This window comes from Pogona vitticeps, chromosome 2 (genome assembly GCF_051106095.1).
Source record: "Pogona vitticeps strain Pit_001003342236 chromosome 2, PviZW2.1, whole genome shotgun sequence".
In the NCBI taxonomy this organism is placed as follows: domain Eukaryota; kingdom Metazoa; phylum Chordata; class Lepidosauria; order Squamata; family Agamidae; genus Pogona; species Pogona vitticeps.
In genome coordinates, this window is record NC_135784.1 from 25882448 (window position 1) to 25896280 (window position 13833).

The 13833-nt window shown below is 44.0% G+C and overlaps 1 protein-coding gene and 1 long non-coding RNA gene across 3 annotated transcripts in view; one reads left to right on the forward strand and one right to left on the reverse strand.

Moving 5' to 3' along the window:
* The first annotated feature begins 26 nt into the window (after positions 1 to 26).
* FKBPL (FKBP prolyl isomerase like) overlaps positions 27 to 13833 on the forward strand; it is a 28542-nt gene continuing 14735 nt past the window's right edge. Inside the window, exon 1 of one of the 2 annotated variants that reach the window (XM_020777687.3) lies at positions 27 to 471. The gene's annotated coding sequence lies outside the window, so the exon portion shown is untranslated. Of the gene's footprint in view, positions 472 to 8804; positions 8908 to 13833 lie in introns of those variants that run through there. The other variant, XM_020777688.3, reaches the window with a different exon arrangement.
* On the reverse strand, positions 4167 to 8763 carry LOC110070072 (uncharacterized). Its single transcript, XR_002298988.3, has 3 exons — positions 8637 to 8763; positions 8239 to 8334; positions 4167 to 4431 (listed from the first exon to the last, which is right to left on the reverse strand). It is a non-coding gene; the product is annotated as an uncharacterized LOC110070072 (long non-coding RNA).

The window sequence follows — 13833 nt, forward strand, 5'->3', positions numbered from 1 at the left end:
ACAAACCGCATGGGCAGTGTATATTATCAGCACTGCGCGTGCGCGTAGTTGTTGTACGCATGTGTATAACAATACGTAATCTGAATCCCCATGTAAGGGATGTACTGTACTACTGTACAGTATCTGTAACTCTGTCGTATTCCGGAGTTGGTTAGTAAGAATGCGACGCATGCGTATTCCTGAGCAGCTTGAGCGGCTTTGGCAGAGTATATTGCGCGCATGCGCTCGAGCCCCCCTCCCCGTCCCCGCACAAACGCTGCTGGGAAATGTAGTTTTGTCCTGCGTTTTCAATTGTAGGCTCAGTCTAGGGTTCTACTGTACTAGTAAAGATGGATGGATTTTTCCTTTTGGGGTTTTGAAAAAAAGGGAGGAATAGGGGAAAGTCTTCGGCCCTTCGGAAGGCGAGCCTGACTTTCACCTGGTGAATTCAAATCCTGTCTCGTCCGTGCTGTCAGGAGGACCTCGTCTTGGGTAAGTGACTTACCCCTTGGTTTCTCGGGTAGTTCTAATTAATCTGATTTAGCAAATGGGTCTGGCTTGAATCCCAACCTCACCCCGAAGTCCTCTCTCTTCTCTCGCGCCCCTACCCCACCCTAGTTCCTTATTTTGTATTGATCTCTCCCTTCCCATCTTGGTCCCTATTCACCTTATGCCAGTGTTGAAAACCCCTTAGTCCTACCCCAGGACTAACCCCATAGCTCTGTCTCTTCTCTTTTCCCCACCTCAAGGTGTACCCCCACCCAATGCTTCTTTTCTTTCCGTCTCTCTCGCTTTGTCTCTCCTTCCACCCTATTTACTATTCTGTCCTCCACTGACAGGATGGAAATGTTCACCTCTTTGGACTACAAATTCCAGAACGCCCCATCTCGGCAAGCACACCTGGTCGAGGCATAACCTAGCGGGCGATGGTCCCCAACCTTGAGCCGCCAGATGTTCTTGGACTTCCAGAAATCCTGGCCAGCAGAGCTGGTGGTGAAGGCTTCTGGGAGTTGTAGTCCAAGAACATCTCCAGGCCCAAGGTTGGGGACCACTGGGTCCTAGCTGTTTATTTCATGCACAGTCTTTCTCCATTTTACAGCACCACAACTGCTGAAACCACTGCCCTTATTATATGAAGGCGGGTATAGACCCCTAGCTGTAAGCGATGGGTTTTGAACACCCACCACTCTGGAAATACACACCAGCAGTGCCAAAAGTGTGTGCAGGTCTCAGGCCCCTAAGATAGACTGCCACTGTCTCTCTGCCCATTCATCCTGGGTTAAGGGACTACTGAACCTTACAAGACATCTCTAAGAGTCTAGGAAAACAGAGCCAGATCTGCATCCCGTCTTTCCAGGGTCTTGAAATATACAGTGGTGCCTCGCTTAACGAGCGCACCGTATAACGATGAAATCGCATAGCGATCCGTTTTTTCGGATCGCTAATGCGATCGCTCAACGTTTTTTTAATGGGGAAAAATTCGCTTTGCGAAGACCGGTAAGCGTTTCGCTTACTGATCTTCGCAAAACGAACCCCGATGATCAGCTGTTCGGCGGCCAAAATGGCCACCGGAAGCCGGGAAATGGCCCAAAATGGCCGCGCGCAGCGTTTTCGCGCCCTCGTTAAGCGAGGCGAGGGCGCGAAAATGGCTGCCGGCCATCCTGAAGCTTCGCTGAACGGTGAGTATTTGGCCTATTTGGAACGCATTAAACGATGTTTAATGCGTTCCAATGGAAATCGCTGCCCCATTCAGCGATGCTTCAGCATAGCAAAGGTTAATCCGGAACGGATTAACCTCGCTATGCGAGGCACCACTGTAGTTTAAACAAGAGGTAAGAGACTACTGTAGATGTAAAACCAAGGCTAAATGAAAGAAACCAGTGGCATCACTATATAGGGAAGTGGGTTTATTTAAAAGGCTTAAGTTATATTTAAAAGGGATACATTATATGAGTTGGGGTGCTAGTAGTATCCTTGCAGATTTTCATGTTTCTAGCTCTGACTGTTTTCGATAAGAGAAAAACAATTCCCAGAATCCCTCAGCTAATATCTTTAAACTATAGCTGCCAGAATTCCCAAGCCGGAATGGCCATTTGAGACATAATCTACCCAGTTTTTTAAAAGTGAGAAATTACCTCAGGAAAATGGCATATTTCTCTTTCTGACTGTTTTCATGAGAGAATTGTATTTCTTGATATTTGCCAGCTCACATGGCTGGTTGGTATAGAACCCATCGCTTTATTTGTGATTTTAAGTAGTGTTTATTCAAATTTCTGTATTTCTAGCTCTTACAGTTTCTTGGTTCTTTCAGGACAAGTAAACATATAAACTTCTTGCTATGTTTCTAAGATTGTTATTTTATTTTTATTCATTTATTTAAAATAATTTTTACCTTGCTTTTCTCCTTAAAAAGGACCCAAGGCAGCCCACATCATTCAAATATTTAAACTTTTTGTGTGTACATATGCAAATTGTAAATAGAATCAAACACTACAGAGAGAGAGAGAGAGAGAGAGAGAGAGAGAGAGAGAAACAAAATGGTAAATAAAATCAGTACCAGAAGCAGATTTCAAGCGACAAGGCACAACACTCTATTAAAAAAACCCTCTCAGACAGCCAGTTACTCAGAGAAAGCCTGTCTAAAGAGAAAGGTCTGCTTGCAGAAGGACAGCAAAAATGTCTGTGAAGATTCTTCGTCCTCCAGGTGTGCTTATCTGGAAGTTGAGTCATAAGAACATAAGCAGAGCCCTGCTGGATCAGGCCAAGGGCCCTTCTAGTCCAGCTTCTTGGATCTCACAGGGGCCCCACCAGATGCCTTTGGGAGCACACGAGACAACTGGATACCTGTCTCCTGATACCCCTTCCCCTGCATCTGGCATTTTGAGGTACCTTCCTTCTAAGCCTGGAGATTGTACATTCCCATCATGGCTTGTAACCTGTGATGGATTCTTCCTCCAGCAATCTGTCCAATCCCCTTTTAAAGGCCAGATACCATCACCACATCCTGTGGCAAGCAGTTCCACAGACTAACAACATGGGTGAATAAAGATTTTCTTTGGTCTATTCTCACTCTCCCAGCACTCCATTGGAGTGGACGTCCCCTGGTTCTGGTATTGTGTCAGAGGGGAAAAGAGCTTCCCTCTATCCACTTTATCCACCCCCTGCATCAGACTGAAGAAACTACTGTACTTGGATGAGTAGCAAAACATTTCCACCTAACAAGAAAGAAGTCCAGTTGCCCATGGCTCAACTTTCAGACAGGAAAGATGGGGCCAGCCTGGCCTCCCGTGGGAGGGAGTTCCATCGTCGCTTGGGAGCAGGGACAGAGAAGGCTCTCTCTGGGGTCTCCACCAAACGCAGCTATGAGGGCAGTGGGACTGAGCGACAGGCCTCTCCTGATCATCTTGACCCCCAGGCAGGCTCATGAAAAGAGATGTGGCCACATGCACATTTGTTAGCCCATTCTTCCATTATAAGATGAGGCAGCTAATGACAGCACGCTGTATTTATGGTATAGATCCCACATGTCCGATGGCTGTTCCCACTGCAACTAGAGCAGGGATGAGGAGCATGTGGGTCTCCAGATGCTGTTTAGGCTGCATTTGCCACTGATCCTTTCCACCGACTTGGGCCGCTGGGAGGTGCAATCCCAACAAGATCTGGGGGAATGCACATCCTACCTATACTGTTTCCCTGTCTGAATGATCCAAAAGAAAAAAATACAATTTTCTACTGAGTAACTGCAAGCTGGCTACTCTGTTTACTGACCTTGGAAGGATGGAAGGCTGAGTCAACCTTGAGTCTTCTACCTGAACTCATTGGGATCAGACCCGGGTTACGAGTAGAGTCATGACTGCAGTATTGCAGTTTAGCCACTGCATCTTTAGCTGTTGTTTACGTTCCCCCCCCCCCGTTTTATATTGATTTTCATTCTGCTTGTTAAAAATCATCCTCTTAGAACTGCAGAACTGGAAGGGGCCCTATGGATCATCAAGCCTAGTCCCTCTCAAAATGTACTTTTGTTGTTTCTAAGATTAAATTGTTTTGCTACACTTTGTAAATTTCTCGGAGAATTGTTAGTGCTTAATTTTACAAAGTGAATACAGTATATATTTCTTAAGACTTTTCCCATCCCTGTTTTACTGATCAAGCCCCAAATCATTGTTTAGACGTAACATGGGTGCATCTGAGTTCATCAAGTGTTTTTTTTATTTAAAGTTTTCATTGAGAAACAGTGACATGGGAAAGAAGCAAAAAGGATTCTCAAGCCCACTCGGTTCCGGCATGCACAGGAGTTGTCAAATGAGCCATCATTTCCCCCTTTGCCATTCCCTAGCCTGTTCTATCAGGAGTGAGGTTTCTGGATCCCAACTTCTGAGGTGGCAGCAGGAGAGCAAACCTGATCTGCAGGAAGAGAGGCAGACGGCTGCATTTTTCCCTTTTGGGGGTTGCCTGTTTAGAAAGAAAAACAGAATAAGGTCATGCAAGTGCGTCCTGGTTCTAGAACTTTGATCTTGTGAATTTAAGGAACAAAAAAAAAGGGGGGGGCTCTAATTAGGAAGATGAGTTGTAATGACTAAGATAAATCTCTTAATTTCTCTGGGTTTAGGTTCAGGTACATAAGAATACTGGTAAGCAAAGTACAGCCTTCTCAATAATACTGGACTGCAGCTCCCCTCGTCCATAGCTAGCGTAGTGGGGGGGATGCTGAGAAGTAGGGGTCAAGAGTGTCTGCAGGGTTTGGCAGAATTGGGCATTACAGAAAAGATGTCGTATTGCCCTGTTCAGCTTGTGCAGGGGTTTTCTGGAACCTGCACATGGAGGTAACCAGTGGCGCATTGAAATCAAGGTATTGGATAGCCAGCTTGCAGACATGAGCTCACAAAACACGATCTTTGGCTGAGGGAAGACATGACTTAAATGAGAGGGGGGGAATCTTACTCTGTGACAAACCAGTGGCCTGTGACCATTGAGCAGGTCCCAGGTACGTTTTCACAGCCAACCCCAAACAATTTTCCGAGCCAGCTGAGCCCCCAAAATAAAAAAAAATGGAAAAACAAAATCCATTTTCACTTTGGAAGACAAGGAGAGCTTCCAACCCCCCCCCCCAAATGCGAAAAAAGTAATTGTGCTGCTTATATACCGCCCCATCATACTTAAAGCACTCTCTGGGGAGTTTATCTTTTATTTATACTACTATGCATTGCACCAATTTACTGACCCCAGAAGGATGGAAGGCTGAGTGAGGCCTCAAGCTGCCTACCTAAGACTGTCAGAATCAAACTCAGGCCGTGAGCAGAGTCTTAACTGCAGTACTGCAGTTTAACTATTGTGCCACGAGGCTCAGAAAAAAAGTCCAAAAAAAGCTTGGCATGCGGCCCTCCAGATGATACTGGAATCTCACCCCCCTCAGCCCCAGTCAGCATGTTTGGTGGCTGCATATGATGGAACTTGGAATCTGTCTAAATCCAAATGAGACTTCCTCAGCCCTCTTAACTCACCATACCTGACATCCTGCTGCTGTCAGTGCGAAAAAAAAAAGGGGGGGCAATGCTGGTTCTTAACCTGCGATTGTATTCCTTTAAACTGGGGGGGTGGGGAAGGTGTGACCCTCCAAATGATGTTGGGCTTCGGTTCTCATCATCCCTCACTATTGGGTTTGCCGCTCCAGGCTGAGGCGTGTTGCAGTGCAACAAAATCTGGGTGGTCACACATTCTCTCTTCCCGCTTCGACTGGCGATTCCAAGGACTAAAGCTGCAATCCTCGCAGGCAGAGGCTGGAGATTGTACTGCTAAGCTGCCAGGCTTACCCGAGGAGCAGCAGAAGAGAAGGATTGACCCCTGACCTGAACAGAAGCAGCGAAAAAAAGAGAAATCCTTGGCGCCGTCTGTGCACCTACGGCGACAGCTTCCTCTGCAGCAATATGCAGCAGAAGCTTCTGTAGGCATGGAGACCAGCATTCATCTGCTCTGAAGGTCTGCAGAGGAAGCTGTGCCTCAAGGAACAGGCAATTAGTTCATTAGGCATCCTTTCGTCTCGAAAGACTATGGTAATGTGCTCTGGCTTGGAACAGCGTCCAGTGTGGCTGAGGAGGCCGATTCAAGAGTGACAATCCCTTCCACACTGAAGACAAATCCAATCTGTCTCCTGTCCAGTTCCCTGATTTTGCTGCTTTTGTGACTTCCTCTTTGCCTCGGCCTGCTGGACAAGGGTCTCTTCAAATTGGGAGAGGAGGTGATGCAACGCCTGCCTCCAGGCTGCACGCTCAGATGTCAGGGTTTCCCATCTGTTGAGGTCCATTCCTAAGGCCTTCAGATCCCGCTTGCAGATCTCCTTGTATCGCAGCTGTGGTCTCCCTCTGGGGCGCTTTCCCTGCACTAATTCTCCATAGAGGAGATCCTTTGGAATCCGACCATCAGCCATTCTCACGACGTGCCCAAGCCAACGCAGACATTGCTGTTTCAGTAATGTATACGTAACAGGCAGAGGAACTGCCTGTTATGTATACATAACTGCCTGTTATGTATACAAGGAACAGGCAGAGGAGCTGTTAACTATAATGGCAAGCCTTGTACACAGCCTTTAACAGAATTTTTTTTTTTGCGTGCACACCCCTTACAGAGAAATCGTTCCAAATACAGTAGCTTGCCATACACACTTTTAAACAGGGATGAACAATCCGAGATGAAAGAAGGCAGAGAGAACGTTATCTACGCTAGGCATTTATAGCAGTTTGGTAACCATCCTGTGGAATCCTGCGATTTGTAGTTTGGTAAGGTACTTAAAACTGGCTGGATTAGCTCTGTGGTTTAGGGATTTGGCTGCAGAATTAGGAATTAGCCTATATAACCATGCACTGTCCCAGAAGTGCCCCCAGAAGAAGGGGAATGCTAGACCCCTTCTGTGTATTTTAAACCCAGAAAATCCTGGAAGGGGTTACCATAAGTTGGAGTTGACTTAACAGCATGTAGTTCTCATTGTTAAAATACTTACAGTTTATTTTTTTTCGTTTACAGTGTCTTAGAGCAGATTCTGAATGTCAAATTACTTAAAGTTTGAGTAGAGGGTGTGACCAAGGCCAGAGAAGACTTTGGCCAGAGACCTGGCCAGAAAATCTTTAGACAAATGTCCATCTTTTAAAAACCCATGCCTGCTTTTTTAAAAAAATAGAAATATCTATAGCCCCTTCTGGTCCCTCCCCTTTTAAATATATTAACTAGTATGAATATTGAGATTTCTTGCTTATTTTGAATTTTGAGTACTGCGGAATATTATAGGAAAATGCAGGATCTGTGCACTACGAAAGAAGTAGGTATACTTTTCCCCATTATTTTCCAGATTTAAAAGTGTGTAAATATGATATTGAACATGTATGGTCAAGTGTCCACGCTTTCCCTGAAATCCTAGTATGCTGCTGTAGGAAGGTGCTCACCACAATAATGGAGACTCACCTGGTTAAAGGATTGCTCAAAAGGTCCTTACTGCTTAAATTATTGTCAGGGTGGATTTGGTTTAAATCAAATTGATTTAAATCACGAGTTGCTATGTATTTTATTTTAAAAATCCAATTTAAATGAAAAAATAAAAATCCAATTTCAGTTTTTAAAATGCTATTTTTAAAATTTAAATCATTTTATTTCAAAAAAAAAAATCAAATGCCTACGGACTAGTGATTTAAATCATGATTTAAATCAAACCCATCCTGTGTTTTTCAAACTTTGTAACATGTACACCCCTTGCAAATTAAACAACAGGCTGGGTTTGATTTAAATCACAATTTAAATAAAACACTGGTCGGTAGGCACCGTATTGAAATATCCAATTTAAAACAAAAAGTTGGATTTTTAAAACTTTAAATTAGATTTTTTTAAAAAAAATAAAATGCCTACTGACTAGTGATTTAAATTGTGATTTAGATCTAATTCACCCTGTTTATGAATTTTGTAAAATGCAAAAAAAACACCTTGCAATTACACATGGTTTTCTATCCCAAGTAGCTGACAGCATACATTTTTTTTATACGGGGATCAACAACTACAAATAGAAGATGACAGAGAAACAAGGCTTGCCAAGAAAGGTGCTGTCTACTGTATGACTTTGAGTTTCTTACTGAGATGAAGCGATCTGAAGCCAGAGTTTTCTCAAAGAAGATCAAGTTGGAAGCGAGGCCTGGAAGCAAAGGCCACACATCTGCTAGAAGTAAAATCTTCTTGCATAGTTAAACTAAGACGGAGGGCGGCAGGAGCCGAGATGCTTACCAAGCTGGCACACCCGGTTCCGGCACATCACGGCAGGCCCACTGGGCTCCTCATTACGCAGCGATGCGGCTATTTTCCTGGCCACATAGCGGCAGGCTGAATTGGAGACAAGAGAGGTTTAGGGATTCCTTCTTAACATGCGGAGATGCCATGAGAAAGCAGAGAGGAAACCCCACACCCCACAGTTCAGCATTTAGTGGTATTAGGGCCAACCCAAGTTTGAAGGTGTGCTTGTTTACCTGGAGGAGCACGGAAACTTCTGTATGACCTGGGTCTTGTCTTAGGCTAAACCTCAACCCAGTTGATCCCAGTCCCCCCAGTTTCCTGCCTCCAGTCCACTTCCCACTGCTGCCCACCCTGACAGCTCCCAGCTGTTGTCTGCAGCCCCCTGGACCTACCACCAATTATGAGTCACACCATGCTTAACGAAGGAGGGTATCTTCAGTGGTTTGCGGGTGCCACTTTCCTTCCTTGTCTAAACTGGATTGCATAAAGACAGAAGGGACGGGAGGGGGAGGATTTGTCAATTGAAGAGAGGCATTGTGGGAAATGTAGTTTGGCTCTCGGCATCATCCAGAGATTTAGCCATTCCAGCAGGAAGGAAGGAAGGAACAGTGAACAGGCACTGCTGAAGAGTGCTGAAATCAAATTAAGCAATTTCTCCAAGAGGTAGGCGTGTGTGCTCTCGGTCCAGGAAAGGGATTTTGTGTCTTGTGGCAATTTCAACACTAATAGCCTTTTTAAAAAAAATGAGCTTCCCTAAGTAACTCGATGCCCTCTCTAATTCTGAACTTCTAGGATTCTGTTGTTTTAAAAACCAGGGATGACTCACTCCAGGGTTTTAAAGGAGTCCCTCCTGACTCGGTCATAAAAAAAAAAAGACCTATCAACAGGGTGGATTTGATCAATTGAAATCACCATTTGAATAATAACTTAAAAATTTTTTTTGGACAATTTAAATTACAAATTTATTTTTGTTTAAATCAAGATTTAAATCAAATTCGTTTTTTAAAAAAATCACTGATTTTCAGCCATCCTCCCTATAAGCTATCAGATGCAATTGTAAAGATGTCAGAAGATTTTATTATAATAAAGTTAAGGGGTCCAAGGACTTTGTTTCATTCTTGTACAGCAGAGATGGGCAGAATGCTCAGTTTTTATGTCCTGGAGGAAAACCACCCCCCAACCCCTTGTGGTTGGTGGCAGTGGGATGATTTCCTTTATGCTTAGTTGACAGGCACAGAACAGGTTGACCGGAGCGGAGAACACTATTTATTTAGTTATTTAAATATATGCCCAGCTAATTTAGTGAGCATGCCACTACTCTGGGTGGCTTACAAATATAACATAGAGCTAAAAATATTAAAACCATATAAAACTTATTAAAAATAAAACAAACAAAATCCTACCCCCTCATAAAATCACCATTTATTATTTCAATTTATTATACTGCTCCTGCTAATGCCATAGCACTATTCTGGATGGTTGGTTGATTGATTGATTGATTGATTGATTGATTGATTGATTTGGTTTGTATCCCACCCATCTGGTCTATGCGACCACTCTAGGCGGCTCACAGTAAAATACATAATTAATATAATAAAACAATCTAATCACATAGAAACATAAAGCGCTAGAACAAAGCACAAAGCTACATCAAACTAAAAATGAATCCAAAGTACAGTACAGATAACAAATGACTGGGTGGGGGTATAAAATGGCCTCACTCAACTAGGGTTGGAGCGGAAGGCTTTCCTAAAGAGCCATGTGTTCAGTTGCCTCTTAAATATCGCCAGGAAGAAGGCCCAGCCAAGCTCCTCTGAGAGCTGATACAACAAGGATGGGGCCACTGCAAAGAAAGCCCTGCCTCTGGTAGAAGATTTATGTACCTCCCTTGGGATGGAGGAGCTTCGTCTGCCATGACGTGGTGGATCGGGCAGTTGACATTGGGGAAAGACGGTCTGATAAGTAGCCCAAACCATGGAGGGGTTTACACATGAGAGTCAACACCTTGAACCTGATTTGGCACTCCACCAGAACTGGGGTGATGTGATCTTAACTTGCACCAACCAGCAATGGTATATTGGCAATCGGACGCAAGTTATTAGGGTGGTTGGAAGCCAACTGGACGATGATGGGTTGGATGATGTATTCTCAAAGGCTTTCATGGCTCGGATCTGATGGTTGTTGTGGGTTTTCCTGGTTCTTTGGCCGTGTTCTGAAGGTTGTTCTTCCTGACGTTTCTGTGGCCGGCATCTTCAGAGGACTGGAGTAGAAGCATGGACAGAGTTCCTACTCCAGTCCTCTGAAGATGCCCATGGCCACGGAGACCGGTTGAAACATCAGGAAGAACAACCTTCAGAACACGGCCAAACAGCCCAAAAAACCCACAACAACCGGTTGGATTATGGTTTCTTTTATGCATGAAGGGAGGATGTCCTCCTTTAAAAAAAATAAATTTACAATATTCATGACTTATTCCACCATAGCCTCCTTAGCGGCTTTTATCAGCCACGCTGGGCAAAGGGTCAAAGGAGGAGGTGGGGGGTCCGACAGATCGCCAGCACCATGGAGGCTACTTCCTCTGCTGAAACCAGGTCAAACTGAACCAATTGGGCAGAGAGAGGAGTTTGCAACAATGGGTGTCTCGGGGTCCACTCAACTGCTGGTGGTGCCTAGTTCAGCACAGATGGCCTCTATTTTTGATCCAAAATATGCTGCACACTGCTGGAAAAATCAGAATGTGGCCATGATGGACCGTAGTTAGTCGGTTCGTGAAACCCACCCCTGGAACAATTCTGCTTGTTGAATTGTGGCCTCACTTATCGTCCTGATGTTAAATGCCATTTCTGTGTACCTTCCAGTCATTCTCTTAACAGCACCTAGCTTGTAGGCCAACCGATCCTCTTCCATGTGCTCTTGAGCCATCTTCTTGCGAACTTTATAGCCCACGGCCCCTGGGTAGACAGGGGGCAAAGCAAGCTCTGCAGTGGAGAAGGCATTTTGGGCAGGGGGGAGATCGTGTCAGCTGCCCGTGAATGGTGATGGTTAACTGTTTCATCTCCATTCACACACCCATGCAGAAAACATCCCTGAAAGCCTGCAGTGAACCCTTCCCATTTACAGTAATTGTGGTTTTCTCTGAAAGCATAACATGGGGCAGTGGGGCATCTGCAGCCTATCCCCAGATGCGCTCTTCTTTGAAATGTATGCTACATTTCACATAATGCATAGTGTGACTCTTGGCAAACTGAATTTTGGAGAATTTTCTCGCTCGCCAAAAAATTACACAAGGATGTTACGTCATGCCAGTCTATCCTGTAATGGGCATTGGAGGGGGGGATTACTGTGTAGGTCAGGAATGAGGAAGGTGTGGTACTCCAGATGTTGTTGAAGTACAATTCCCATCATTCTTCATAATACTGTAGATTTTCTTGGTTTTGGCAGGTCAGAGTTGCTGTCTTTTCAAGACTATCTCTCCCTTTATGAGGCTGTCAAGATATGCAAAGGAGGCCTTTCTCTCGGTCCTGCCACCCTCACAGGTGTACCCTAACAGGAGAGGGCCTTCTCTGTTGCTGCTCCCAGACTCTGGAACTCCCTCCCACTGGAAGCCCAGCTGGCTCCATCTTTTCCTACTTACAAAAAAAGAAAAAAAAGAAAAAGCAAAGACCTTTCTCTTCAGGCAGGCTTTTCTTTGGTAGCTGAATTGTCTGAGAGGGTTTTATTTTTTTATGGGATGATTTTTATTTTTTTTTGTTGCATTTAAGTTTGTTTAGTAATTCTTTTATCTAACACGTTCATGTAATGTTTATTTAATTCTTTTAAAATATTTGAATATTTCACTGCTTTTGGCTTTCAGATATTCCTTTTTTTAATGATGTAAGCCACCTGGGCTCCTGTTTTAGGAGAAAGACGGGGCAATTTTTTAAAAATAAATCCAACCACAACAACTAGTGGGCCAGGTGTCCCCTTCCTTCTGGTGTAGGCTATATTAACCTCATACTTTCCTCCAAAAGAACAGGGAAGAGGAATGATTATAAATGGAAAATTCTTCTCTCATCATTAAGGAGTAGGGAAGATTTCCTTACTTTTATGGTCTTTTTCTGTCTACCTGTATCCTTCCCGGCATCTCTTGAGGACTGAACAGGGATTGCTGAGATAGAAAACTGCTGATGTGGACATTAAAAAGAGAAAGGGAGGCAGTAGAGGAGAACTACGTAGAATGTGGCTGAGGCAGAAGTCAAAACACATTCTTAAGCCCTCATAGCCAGTCCATACAAACTCTCAGAGTGTATATCAGTCAAGAGGAGTAAGAGAAGGAAAACATGAGTTGTAGCAGTGGGGAAAAAAAGAAAAAGCAGTATGTGTTGTTGTTTTTTTAGGATGGGAAGGAAATACTAGGAAGCTTCTACAGTCTACAAGAGAAATCCTGGCCAGCACAGCGATTGGTGAAGGCTTCTGGGAGTTTTAGTCCAAGAACTAATCTGATGTTGGGAACCACTGCTCTATAATAAATACCGTATTTTTCCTTGTATAAGACACCCCATGTATAAGACGCCCCTCACTTTTCTAATCCAAAATTAAGAAATCTAAGTGGGGCTTAGCAAGTGTAGGGAGAAAGGGATCAAAGCGCTATAGGATTGCTTTGATCCCTGCTTTCTTCTCCACCTGTTTTTGTTCTCAGCTTACTTCCGTGTGTAAGACGACCCTCAATTTTTAGTCTAAAGATTTTAGACAAAAGTATAGTCTTATACATGGAAAAATAGGGTATGTTCACTTCGTATTCGTATCCAGGAGATACAAACATAAAGCGTGCATCTCGACTCTAGAATGGATAAAAATGTGCTGTTTCACAGCTGTTCCTTTGGAAAGATATACAGTGGACCCTCAACTTACAGACGGCTCGACTTACAGACTTTTCGAGTTACAGACTTCTCTGGCTGCAAAATTTAGATTCGACTTGCAGCCAGAGAATCGACCTGCAGACCAGAAAAAAACTAAAATGGAACAAAAATAGAATAAAAACCGCCGGTTATGGGATTAATCGGTTTTCAACATATTGTAGGTCAATGGAGATTCGACCTACAGACTTTTCGACTTGCAGCCACCGTTCCAATACGGATTAATTCCTTAAGTAGAGGGTCCACTGTACGTACATGTATATGGATGAAAAGAAGGGGTCAGAGGTAGATGGTAGAGAGTTCAGGAGCCATTCTTTTTCCATGTGAGTTTTGTTTCTTCGCTACGAAACAAGTGGAGTTTATTGCAGAAGGCAGATAGCTGGCTGCATGTAATTGTAAGGAGAAAAACTGAGCTAAAGCTGGCTGTAAAATGTATGCCCTGCTTAACCATTGGTTGACTTGCTCTGGTGTCATCAAAAGATCACCAGCATTCTACTTGCCTACAACCAGATGACAGCGACGGAATGTTGAGAAACACATCAGACCTGTTTGGGCACTGTTGATATAAAAAAGGGACAGTTGATAGGTCTTTCAAGGGCTTTAAGGCATGACAGTGTGTGCATTTATTCGAACTACAGTCGTGCCTCGCTTTACAATTGCCCCGCATTATGATGAAACCGCATTACGACAATCT